Source organism: Sapajus apella, unplaced genomic scaffold, assembly GCF_009761245.1.
Source record: "Sapajus apella isolate SASKATOON/1434 unplaced genomic scaffold, GSC_monkey_1.0 scaffold30, whole genome shotgun sequence".
NCBI classification, from domain to species: Eukaryota; Metazoa; Chordata; class Mammalia; order Primates; family Cebidae; genus Sapajus; species Sapajus apella.
In genome coordinates this window covers 22,188,750-22,201,573 of record NW_022436970.1, presented here as the reverse complement: position 1 = coordinate 22,201,573, position 12,824 = coordinate 22,188,750, and the positions used below count along the sequence as shown (strand labels likewise).

Below are 12,824 nucleotides of genomic sequence, written 5' to 3'. Positions count from 1 at the left end.
GGAAGGTGGCCCGCCCTGTGGAGTCACGGAGATAAAGCCAAGGGATATTTTGGGGAAGAAAAGCTGTTTCTGATGTTAAAACAGGTATCCAAAATAGGACCCAGTGTTCCAGCTTCCTGGCCTGGGCTTTAGTGACTTGAGCTGGGACCGGGGTGCACCTGCGTTCACTGTCACCACCCGTGCTCCTAGGGCAGCTGTTCAGCCTCCCACACCCACTCGCTCATCCTTGACTTAAAGTGACGTTGTGGGGCAGAAAAATCGGAGAAGCACACTTTATCTCTGGCACCCTTTTCCCCGCCCCTTCTCACCTTAGGCCTCAAATTCCCAGAACCCTCCTGCCCTCTCCACTTGAAAATCTCTCCTGAGGAAAGGCCCACACGATGATACTTTTGTGTCATCGTCTAAATATTTCTCTTCATTTACCACCATTTGAACACAGCTGCTAATCTTCCACGTCTTCTGGGGATGGTTTTAGGCCGCAACCCCGACCCCACGCTGAAGCCGCCTCCCAGCGCGGGCCAGGGCAGCGCTCAGCCCTCTCCCTCACCTCCTGACAAACTGCGTGGGTCCCAGGCTGCCTCCGGAAGGCCCGGGTCCATATCCCTGACTGGGGGTGCAGGTCAGGAGGAACGCGGGGGCTCATTCAGGGACTCCCCCACCTCCTCCTCTTCCACCATCAGGAGACCGAGAATCCAGGGAAAGATCTCTCTGACCACTAGATCTGTGTGCAGGTGAGTCACGGCCCAACAGCAGGCTTTTTCTGTTTAACAGGAGAGTGACGAAGACCATGACGCCTCCGCTCCGCGGGATCAGGCGGCTTCCTCGCACCTGGCGCGTTTGGCTCTCTTTTCCACGCGGACTTCCTGCGCCCCTTCTGCAGGCCTGAAGGTGCGCTCCCAGCGCCCAGCGGAGCACCTGCCGGCCGCACGCGGGCCTGGGCGGGGTTGCAGGGGAGGGAGGCCGCGCCTGGGAGGACCTGCCCGCTCCTCCCGCCTCCAGGGCGGGCTGACCCTCCTCCGGCAGGCTCGGGGCCGCGCCAAGTCCTTCAGCAGCTTCTGGGGTTTCCAGCCCGTGAGGACACGGGGAGATGCGGCCTCGCGCGCCTCCCCCGAGGTCGAGATCGGGTTGGGGGTGAGTTCGGAGGCCGAGCCACGGGGGAAGGGTCTCGGGCGAGGCTCCAGGCCGCCCCTTCTCCAAGGCCCGACCCTGCGCGTGGATCCCGTGCGCCCCCGGAACTCCGCTAGGGCAAAGCGGGCCCGGGGGTCCTCGGAGCTCCCGGGGCGGCCGCGTCAGGTGGGGCGGGCCCGGCGGGCTGGGCCTGTGTTTACCTGGCGCGCAGGAAGCCCGAGGAGGCGGGGCTGGGAGCGGGGTGCGCGCCCGTCCCTCGGAGCCGCCTTCAGTCTCTGCCGCCGCGCGCCCGCGAGAAGCAGCCTCCCACCCCGGCGGCCTCGGGCTCCCGACACCGGAAGGCGGTGCAGGCTGCCCCGGGACCCCGCGAGCCGGCGCTTGAAGCCGGGAACTGCCCGCCCGGGCCTGGGACCCCGTGGCACCCCTCGGCCTCGGAGCAGCGAGCGCAGCGCCGGTGAGTGACCCTCGGGGGCGGGTGGGGGGCGGCTCTGGCGCCTTTGTCTCCGCGCCCCTCCAAGCCGGGACTGCGGAGACCTGGGCGGGACCCCGGGGCCGAGCCCCGCGGGAGCCGTGAACTGAGGGTCGGGAACAGGAGCTGTCCCGGCGCCCGGACTCCGAGTCCCTTTCTCGGCCGAGAACGCGCAGGGGGAACCTGGGCAGCAGCGCAGGTGGCCGGGCAGGTGGCAGCCGGGGGCCCCTGACCCGAACCTACGGCCCTGTCACCGTCCCCGATCTCTACTGCGAGGGGGTGGGCGCAGGCGTAGACTCGGGTTTACTGCGCCGGGGCCGGCCTCTGACAGGTGTCCAGGGTGGTCTCCAGCCAGGCCCGGCGTCCCGGGGTCACAGAAACCGCTCGGCCTTGGGCCCCGGGACTGAGGGGAGGAGTCTAGGGTGGGAGGGACGGCGGACAGAAGCGGCCAGTCAGGGCGGGTCAGAAGAGGGTGCCGGCGGCGAGGGCGCGCTGGGGGGGTCCTCCCCGGACCTGCCAATCACGTCCCGAGGGCCCCGCGCGCGTTCACTCCCCTGCCGCTCCCCCCGAGGTGAAGTGCAGTTTTCCTCTGAACTCCGAGGGCAGCGAGAGTCTGGGTCCGGGCTTCCGCCTTCTCAGGGCCTGTCTCGGGCTCCTCGGCCGACCAGTCGCTGCGCCCACCTGGGCCCACGTGCGCGCCCGCAGCTGCCCGCCCTCCCTCGCGACGCTGAGCGCCTGGCCCCCGGGGCCCGAGTCTCCCCGGCTGCCCCTCCCGGGCGGGACGGTCTGTTCTGGGGTCGTGGGCTGCGGGGTGCCCCCGAGGCTGGCGTGTGTGACCCGCGCGCGGTCATTTGCCGCCACCCTAGGTCTTCCCGGGCGCCCGGGGCAGCGTCTGTGCCCTTTCGCGTCCACCTGAACCCCCTGTTTCGGGAGGTGGAGTGGCGCTCGGGAAGGGGTTCGAGTGTCTTTAGGGATCTCCATGCGACTCTGCCTGGAAACAGGCGCGTTCTGGTTCCTGGTTCCGTTTTCCGATTGCAACAACGTGAGAGTCAACAAGTGCTCGGCTGCTCTGCGGGTGGGTGAGGGGCGCGTGGCTCGCCCGGCTTTGGGAGGGCGTGGACTTCGTTCCAGGGAGGTCTCTGCCTCATCTTGACCACAGAACGTCCCGCCTGGAAAGAGAGCTTTGCAGAGGAAGGAAAGGTCAGGGAACAGCCAGTGTGTGTTTTGGACACTTTATCTGGCGAAGCTCCGGGGGACGAGTTAAGGAGCGTCACGCTCAAGTCAGGGACCACACCGATGGAGCAGGGTCCTGCACTGAGCTCCCTGGCGGCCACCTCCAGCGATGGGCGCCTCCTTAGCGGTTGGGATCCCGGGCTGTGGATACGGCCGAGAGCCTGGAACCCAGCTGCCCTTCAGTAGAGGAAGGAAGGCCATGACCTGAAACCAGGCCGGCAGCCAGGGAGGGGATGCTCCCACCAGCCAAGGCAAAGGGCACTGCGCCAGAGGATTTTTTTTTTTTTTCAAGTGGGATAAGCAGAAACCTGAGGGAAAAGAATCCAGTTAAAAATGGTTGTAAACGCTGGAATAACTCTCAGGGAGTTAACTGTTCTGAAACAACCACCTCTGTTAACTCCGGGTTAAACAAAGCCATTCTGTTCTAATCTTTGAAAACTCTCCAGAAGTATCACAGTTCTGCCCAGAGATAAGGAAGTGTGACATGCGTCACTTGATTTAGATCTGGTATCTCACGGCTCCAGCATGATTTGAAACATCCGCTTTGAGTGTGGTCAGTCCCGGTCCCGGCTGCGGGCACTGATGACAGGTAGCCACCAAACGCTGGGGGAAAAAGAGAGCAGCCTTTCTTGTGATGTTTCTATTTCTGCCTGAACTTGTAAATGTTAATTGTAAGTTATTTTGTTTGAATTTTACCCCCAAGTTCTTTAAAAATATGACGTGCTGTACTAAAAATACAAAAATTATCTGGGCGTGGTGGCAGGTGCCTTAATCCCAGCTACTTGGGAGGCTGAGGCAGGAGAATCTCTCGAACTTGGGATGTGGAGGCTGCAGTGAGCCGATACCATGACATTGCACTCCAGCCTGTGCAAACAAGAGCAAAACTCTGTCTCAAAAAAAAAAAAAAAAATGACATGCTTAAGATTAGCAGCTGCCTCTGTGCCGTTTCTGTCCCAGGGAGTGTTTGTTTATCGAGCACTTGCACATTGCCAGGCTCTCTTCTGAGGGCTGTTTGTCACCTCAGTTAACAGTTGTGATGGCCCTAAATGCCCTCATTAAAGGTTGCCATGCTTTTCATATCTTCATTTTGACTGATGAAGAAACAAGGCCCAGAGAGGTTAAGTTACTCTAAGGGCACCCAGGAAGAGGCAGGATTCTGTCCAGGGAGTCTGCCCCGGCGCCTCACTGCTGCTCTGCCCCGCTGTGGTGAACAGGATGCCTTGCAAAGGTGCTCCTCATTCCCCCTTTTAAACTTCCACCCCTAGTGATGAGTGGCATGCACCCAGAGATGTTTCCTTTCAAGAATGATTTGACCAAAAGGCACCTGTCATCCGTCTTTGTTCATCATCCTCTCTTTAGCTTTCTTAGTTGCCAGTAAAAAAGAAAATATTCTAATTACTAATCATTTTTTTTTTTTTTTTTTGGACAGAGTCTTGCTCTGTCGCCCAGGCTGGAGTGCGGTGGTGCAGTCTCAGCTCACTGCAACCTCCACCTCCCAGGTCCAGGTGATTTTCCTGCCTCAGCCTCCTGAGGAGCTGGGACAGGTGTGCACCACCACATCTGGCTAATTTTTTTATTTTTTGTTGTCTGTTTGTTTAGTAGAGACAGGGTCTCACCATGTTGGCCAGGCTTGTCTCAAACTCCTGACCTCAAGTGATCTGCCCACCTTGACCTCCCAGAGTGCTGGGATTACAGGCGTGAGCCACCGCGCCAGCCTCTAATTACTCTTGGGATAATTTTAAATAAATGGCCACTAAGCAGGAAGACACTTGGTTGACCCATTGGAGCCCCTGAAGGAAGCTCCGGAGCTCTGTAAGGGAAGAGTGCTCACGCCACAGGCCCTGATGCCAGGTGAGCCACCAGAATAGTCCCCAGAGATTTTACATCTGTCAAAACCTGTAGTGAGCAGGCTTCCTCCAGAGAAACAGAAGGCGATGGAGAAACATATTAGACTCCTGAAGGAATTGTGTATGCAGAGGTAGGCTGGCCAGGTTTGTGGGCCGTTCGTAGGACAGGCCGACCCGAAGGGCAGCTGATCTCTCCAGTGGGTGCTGAAGCTGCCTTCCACAGCAACAGCTTCTGCAGTGCCAGCGACAACTGTGAGTGCGTGTTCCAACACTACTGGCAATGTCTCAGACTCAATGGCCATTAGAGCACAGAAGTGTCATCCTGAATGTTCTTTTGTTCTGGGCTCTGTGAACAGCACTGCATTGGTCTGAGTCGCCATTGTGAAAAACAGGTGGATGTCAAAAGGTGAGGAAAAGCAGACCTATGTGAGGCTAGGATCTGGAACACATGAAAAGTTCTAAAATTCAGTAATTTGAAACAAGCCATTCAAGATCAGAATATGAGCCTGAAGAGAAAACCCGGATGGAGAGATAAAATACGAAAAGAACTTTAACCCTCTGGGAGTCAGGGAATTCAAAATTAAAATGGCAAAAGTTTTGTTTTGTTTTGTTTTGTTTTACATTTGTTGTACTGGAAAAAAAATTCCAATTGTGACTATACCAAATATTAGAGAAAGAGTAGAAAAATTAGACCTCACATGAGTTTGAGTGGACCATAAGGAACAAAGATGTTACAGAATAATCTAGAAAAACTGAAGGTGGGTATATCCTAAGATCTAACAATTTCACTTCTTGGGAAAACAGGGTCCGTGTGCATAAGACACACACAATGGATATTCGCTGAAGCAATTTTTTAACTTGTTTTGAGACAATTACAGATTCACATGCAATTCCCTTCACCGGTTTCCCCAACAATAACATCTTAGAAACCATAGTACGATGCCACAGCCAGAAAATTAACACTGATACAACCCGTTAACTTTGTTGACATTTCAGATTCCACCAGTTGACATGTACTCACTTTATAGTGTGTGTGTGCGCGCGTGCGCATGCCTGTGCACTTAGTTGTGTGTAATTTTAACACCCATGTATAACTGTGTGAGCACCAACACATCAGGGGACAGGACAGTTTCATCACAGGATCCTTGATGCTCCCCTTACAGCCAAGCCCACTTCCTCCTTCCCCTCCCTGAGCCTCGCAACCACAGGACGCTTCCCCTTTTCTATAATTGTGTCATTTTAACAATGCCCTGTAAATGGAATCCTACACTATGCAGCCTTTTGAGACAGACTTTTTCCACTAAAGGCAATCCCCCTGAGATGCATCCAGGTTGGTGAGCGTGTCCATAGGTGTTTCTTTTTAATTGCTCAGTGGTGTTCCCTCGTCTGGATGCACCACCGTGTGTTCAACCGTTCACCCAGGAAGGGCACTTGGATTATTTCCAGTTTTTGGTTATTGCAAATAGGGCTGCTGTGAACATTCATGTACAGGTTTTTGTGTGAACACAGTTTTCATTTCTCTGGGATACGTGCCCAGGACTGCAATTGCTGAGTCATATGGTTAGCACATGTCTAATTTTATAAGAAACTGCTAACTCTTTTCCAGAATGGCTGCACCGTTTTGCGTTTTCACCAGTGGTGTGTGAGTGATCCAGGACCTTCCCAGCCTGCGCGGCATGTCGTATTGCCACTATTTTTGTTTTTATTATTTTAGCTGTTCTAATACGTGTGTAGTGATATTTCCTGATGGTTTAATTTGCATTGCCCTGATGGGTAATGTCATCAAGACTTTTTTATGTACTTACGGCCATCTGTGTATCCTCCTCAGTGAAAAGTCTGTTCATGTCTTTTGCCCATTTTTTAATTGGATTGTTTGGTTTTAACAATTGAGTTTTCGTCGTTCTTTATATTTTCTGAATACTGTCCCTATCACGCTGCGATTATTTCCTACCAGTTTATCTTGTTCTTTCATCTTCTTCACAGAGTCTTTTGCAGAAAGTTTTATATTTTGATGAATTCAAGTTTATTAATTTTACCTTTTTTGCATTTTGATTTTTGGCATGAAGTCTAAGTCTTCACCTAGCCTGAGGTCCTGAAGATTTTCTCCTTTTTTCCCTACAAATTTTATAGTTTCGCATTTTACACTTAAGTCTATTTTCCATTTTGAGTTAATTTTTGTATGAGCTGTGAGGCTTAGGTTGAGGGTTATTTGGTTCGGTTTGGGTTTTGCCAATGAATGTCCAATTGCTCTGTGACTGTTGAAAAGATGATCCTTCTTCCATTAAATTGCTTTTGCACCATCATTAAAAATGGCTTCCACTTGTTGCTGTGGGTCTATTTCTGGGTTCTGTATTCTGTTCCATTAATCTATATGCCTGTCCCTCTGCCAGCAGCAGGCTGTCTTGATTACCGTAGTTGCATAGTAAACTTTAATCAGGTGGAGTGACCTCCTCTCACTGTATTCTTCTTTATGAAAAATATGTTATCTGTTGTAGGTTCTGGGCCTTTCCATATGAGTTTCAGAATAGCTTGTTTATGGTTACAAAAACCTTGCTGGGCTTTTGATAGGAATTTCTTTAAACCTAGAGATGAGTTTGGGGAGAATTAACAGTTTTACTATGTTGAGTCTTCCAGTCCGTGATGACAGGTTCTCTCTCTCTGGTTATTTAGGTCTTCTTTAATTTCTTTCATCAGTGTTTTATAATTTTCAGTGTACATATTCTGAATCTGTAATTTTTTTTACAGTCTACATAAGTGTTTTTTTCCTTTGGGGCATTTCTAAATGGCATTGTGTTTTTAACTTCAGTTTCCACATTTATTGTGGAGTATATAGAACTGTGAGTAATTTTTATGTGTCAATATGTATTCTGAAACCTTACTGAACTGGCTTATTAGATCTACGAGGAATTTTTTTTTTTTTTGGTAGATTTCCTGGAATTGTCTATGCAGATCATCATGTTATCTGCAAATTGGATAGTTTTATTTCTTCTTTCCAATTTATATCCTTTTTATTTTTCTTATTGTACTGGTTAGAATTTCCAGTGCTATATTTAATAAGATTTGCAAAAACTTGCCTTATTTCTGATCTAAAGGATAAAGCATTTTTTACCACTAAATACAATGTAGCTATAGGGTTTTAAAGATGTTCTTTGTCAAGTTGAGGTAGTCCATGTCTATTCATGAATATGTGTTGTATTTTGTCAAATATTTTTTTCTGGGACAATTTATATATTCATGAGATTTTTCTTCTTTTACTTCATGGTATGATGGACGGTATTGATTGACTTTCTAATGCTGACCCACCCTTGAGCATCTGGTATATATTCCACTTGGCCATGTATATAATTTTTTTATATGTTGCTAGATTTCACTTTACTAATGTTTTGTTGAGGACTTTTGCCTCTAAGTGTTCTTGAGATGTTGATTGATCTGTGGTTCTCATTCTTCGTATCATCTTTGCTAGTTTCAGTATCAGGATAACTGGCCTCATAAAATGAGTTAGAAAGTGTTCCTACTTGTTCTAACTTTTGGAAGAGAGTGTATGAAATTGCCCTAAATTTCTCCTTAGCTGTTTTAGTAGAAATTTCCAGTGAAACCACATGGACCTAGGGATTTTTTTCTCGAGTATTTCCTGTTTTCCACTTTCTTTGTATAAATTTAGCTTGTTTGTTTGTTTCTTGAATTAGAACTTGATTATTAATTTGAGACTTTTCCTGTTTTCTAATATAAGTCTTTCAGGCTACAAATTCCCTCTTAGCACTACTAAACTAGGTGTACATATTTTGTTGGGTAAAGGTTTTGATACCAAAAAAAGAGGGAAACACACTAATCCCCCATGAGTAGGGCTACAGATTTATACTATGATTTATTCACAACAGTTAAAATAAACTGCCCCAACTTTGTGTATCTACATGGACAAAATTCTAAATAACAGTGCTGAATGGAAAGCAGCACACTGCAAATGAATACATATTATAATATTATTCTATTTATTTAAAATTTTCAGAATATGTGAAAGTCATGCCAGGTAATGTTATCTTCTAACCTCAGGGAGGGGAGGGTATTGGCTGTCTCTATATGGTTTCATTTCCTCTATTTATTTATTATACTTTAAGTTCTGGGGTACATGTGCAGATTGTGCAGGTTCGTTACATAGGTATACATGTGCCATGGCGGTGGTTTGTTGCATCTGTTGCCCCATCATCTACATTAGGTATTTCTCCTAATGCTGTCCCTCCCCAATCTCCTCACCCCCTGCCATTTCTCCCCTAGCCCCCACCCCCCAGGCCCCAGTGTGATGTTTTCCTCCCTATGTCTGCATGTTCTTGTTGTTCAACACCCACTTATAAGTGAGAACATGTGGTATTTAGTTTTCTGTTCTTGTATCCATTTGCTCAAGATGATGGTTTCCAGTTTCATCCATGTCCCTGCAAAGGACATGAACTCATCCCTTTTTATGGCTGCATAGTATTCCATGGTGTGTATGTGACACATTTCATTTATCCATTCTATCATTGATGGGCATTTGGGTTGGTTCCAAGTCTTTGTTGTGAACAGTGCTGCAGTAAACATATGTGTGCATATGTCTTTATAATAGAATGGTTTATAATATTTTGGGTATATACCTAGTAATGGGATTGTTGGATCAAGTGGTATTTCTATTTCTAGATCCTTCAGGAATTGCCACACTGTCTTCCACAATGGTTGAATTAATTTACACTCCCACCAACAGTGTAGAAGCATTCCTATTTCTCCACATCCTCTCCAGCATCTGTTGTCTCCAGATTTTTTAATGATCACCATTCTAACTGGCATGAGACGGTATCTCAATGTGGTTTTGATTTGCATTTCTCTACTGACCGATGATGATGAGTTTTTTTTTTCATATATTTGTTGACTGCATAAATGTCTTCTTTTGAAAAATGTCTGCTCATATCCTTAGCCCACTTTTTGATGGGGTTGTTTTTTTCTTGTAAATCTGTTTCAGTTCTTTGTAGAGTCTGGATATTAACCCTTTGTCAGATGGGTGGATCGTGAAAATTTTTTCCCATTCTGTTGGTTGCCAATTCAGTCTGATGACTGTTTCTTTTGCTGTACGGAAGCCATGGAGTTTGATTAGGTCCCATTTGTCTATTTTGGCTTTTGTTGCCAATGCTTTTGGTGTTTTAGTCATGAAGTCCTTGCCTACACCTATGTCCTGAATGGCTTTGTCTAGGTTTTCTTCTAGGGTTTTTATGATGTTAGCCCTTCTGTTTAAGTCTTTAATCCATCTGGAGTTAATTTTAGTGTAAGGTGTCAGGAAGAGGTCCAGTTTCTGTTTTCTGCACACAACTAGCCAGTTTTCCCAACACCATTTATTAAATAGGGAATCCTTCCCCCATTGCTTGTTTTTGTCAGGTTTGTGAAAGATCAGTTGGTTGTAGATGTGTGGCGTTCTTTCTGAGGCCTCTGTTCTGTTCCATTGGACTATATCTCTGTTTTGGTACCAGTACCATGCTGTTTTGATTACAGTAGCCTTGCAATATAGTTTGAAGTCCGGTAGTGTGATGCCTCCAGCTTTGTTTTTGTTTTTGTTTTTGCTTGGCTATGCGGGCTCTCCTTTGGTTCCATATGAAGTTTAAGGTGGTTTTTTCCCAATTCTGTGAAGAAGGTCAGTGGTAGCTTGATGCGGATAGTATTGAATCTATAAATTACCCTGGGCAGTATGGCCATTTTCACAATATTGGTTCTTCCTAACCATGAGCATGGAATGTTTTTCCATCTGTTTGTGTCCTCTCTTATTTCCTTGAGCAGTGGTTTGTAGTTCTCCTTGAAGAGGCCCTTCACATCCTTGGTTGTGTTCCTAGGTATTTTATTCTCTTTGTAGCAATTGTGAATAGGAGTCCACTCATGATTTGGCTTTCTGTTTATTTTGATATTTTATACAAATAAGAGAATGTGTCACTTTTTTGATGAAAAGGATACACCAGTTGTCTTATAATCTATTATCTGTGCTTTTGAATATGTTTGAACTAATTAGTAATTTTTATTAGCAATAAATAAATAAATAAATGTAAAGTTTGGGGGGAAATGACACCAATGATAATGAGAAGTGTTAGGGAGGAAGATGAGAAGGCCTCACAAAGGAATCTGAAAGTAGGTGCGGAGGCAAAATTACTGAAATTTGGTAAGAGCACGACAGTGGCAAGGAAGGAGGAGAGGAAGAAGGAAGCAGAAGAGACGGTCTCTGTCCCCCTCGTTAGTCTCTTATTCAAGTAGTATAAATGCAGAAAAGGGGGATGAAGAGATTGATCTGAAAAGAGAAGTGTGCCGAAATGGGCAGGAGCTAGGACCTCGGAGGAGTGGGCTGGATTCAGCACAAGCCTGGGGATTAACTGGATGTTTGTAAACTCACTCTTGAGCCAATGCCTTTTAAAAAAAACATGAGAATCTAGCTAAATCTGAAGAGATTTAAGGAACAAAGTTGTTATGGACTCTTTTTCCTTCTTGGCTGCCAGGATTTGTAATGAGCTGGGCCTCTAAGTGCAGTCTAGCATGATTCAGAGGCCAGCAAGCCAGGGCCCCACTTCCTGTCACTCTCCAGGCTACCTGGTTCAGAGACTCTGCAGGTGCAGCTCGGCTGCCCACTCAGCAGTCTCAGGAAGTCCCCAAAGCCCTATCTCCTATCTCCTGTGGGTGGGCTCTCCCCCACTGGCCCGAGGGAGCCTTTGCTCCTTTCCTCTCCCGTTCCCTCTGAACTCATCTGAGGCAGGCACCCAGGCCAGTGTGGCTCCAGGTGTCCAGTGTCCAACCCCCACTTCCAGGGGTACTGCTGGGGAGGATGGTGCAGGCAGCGATCACAGCAGTTACCGAGCCCCAAGAAAGGACACTAGCATAGTGGGGAGTGGGAGGATGCGGCCAGAAGAGTTATTCTAGCAATTTCTGCTTACATCGGTTCACTTTCTTTAAGAGTAAAGGAATTGGCATTCAGCTCACCAATTTTCCAAAGATCAAGAAGGAAAATGAAGTTTTATTCACAGTACGTGACTAACCAAATTACCTGTTTAATTTTGCATTAGAGACCACATACAAAATATATGAAAAGGCAAGAAACGAGGAGAGAGAATATGGAAAGAAAGAACCAGGAGGCAGAGATGAGGGGCAGGCAGGAGGCTGGAGAGGGGGAGGTTTCTCGGGGGCTCAGGGGATTGTTGGTGTGGCCCCCTTTGGGGGCATCCACTCCTTCTAGGTAGGAAGGTGTGCCCGTGCTGCCCTGCAGGCAGGAGCAAAATGCCCCATCCAGGGAAGGGGTGGAGCTCAGGGCGGCTACACCAGCAGACACCGTGCAAGTGCGCTTCCGCTAACCACCAACCCAGAGAGACAGAGAAATGCTCCACTCAGATCTGCTTTTCACCTGGAGTCTGATCAAGAAACCTAACGTTTCAGAGGTCAACACACGCAGAAAACCAAACAAAAGTACCTGGATCCATTTGGAGTCCTAGCAGGGAAAAATTGGTTTGGTGGCTGAACACACAACTCCCAAGCCAAGCATCTGCCGTGACCGCATTGCCTGCCCACCTGGGGAGGGGACACGCTGGCGCCTGTGGTCTGCAACCACCTACCCACATTGCGCTGAGAATTCAAATTAAATGCAGAGTCCTAGGCCCACCCTGGCATACCACCCTGCCGTCTTGGGGATGGGCCCAGGAATATGTATTGTAATGAGTTCCCAGTTAACTCAGGATCACTGCTGTTAAGTGAAGGAAGGAGACGGTGAATGCCTTAGTACTTCTAGGTCTACACAGCTCATCCAAGTGGACACACAGGCTCTCCAATGTGTGCTTTAGAGAGTGAGCGGGTCAGTGCTCCCAGGTCTACACAGCTCATCCAAGTGGACACACAGGCTCTCCAATGTGTGCTTTAGAGAGTGAGTGAATTAGTGCTCCCAGGTCTACACAGCTCATCCAGGTGGACACACAGGCTCTCCAATGTGTGCTTTAGAGAGTGAGCGGGTCAGTGCTCCCAGGTCTACACAGCTCATCCAAGTGGACACACAGGCTCTCCAATGTGTGCTTTAGAGAGTGAGTGGGTCAGTGCTCCCAGGTCTACACAGCTCATCCGAGTGGACACACAGGCTCTCCAATGTGTGCTTTAGAGAGTGAGCGGGT

General features: G+C 48.4%; 1 protein-coding gene across 5 annotated transcripts in view; it reads left to right on the top strand.

Moving 5' to 3' along the window:
- Window positions 1-1,403: 1,403 nt before the first annotated feature.
- Window positions 1,404-12,824, top strand: part of MBP (myelin basic protein) — a 143,094-nt gene continuing 131,673 nt past the window's right edge. For all 5 annotated transcript variants that reach the window (XR_004273635.1, XM_032293901.1, XM_032293900.1 and 2 more), the window contains exon 1: window positions 1,404-1,582. The gene's annotated coding sequence lies outside the window, so the exon portion shown is untranslated. The remainder of the gene's footprint in view (window positions 1,583-12,824) is intronic.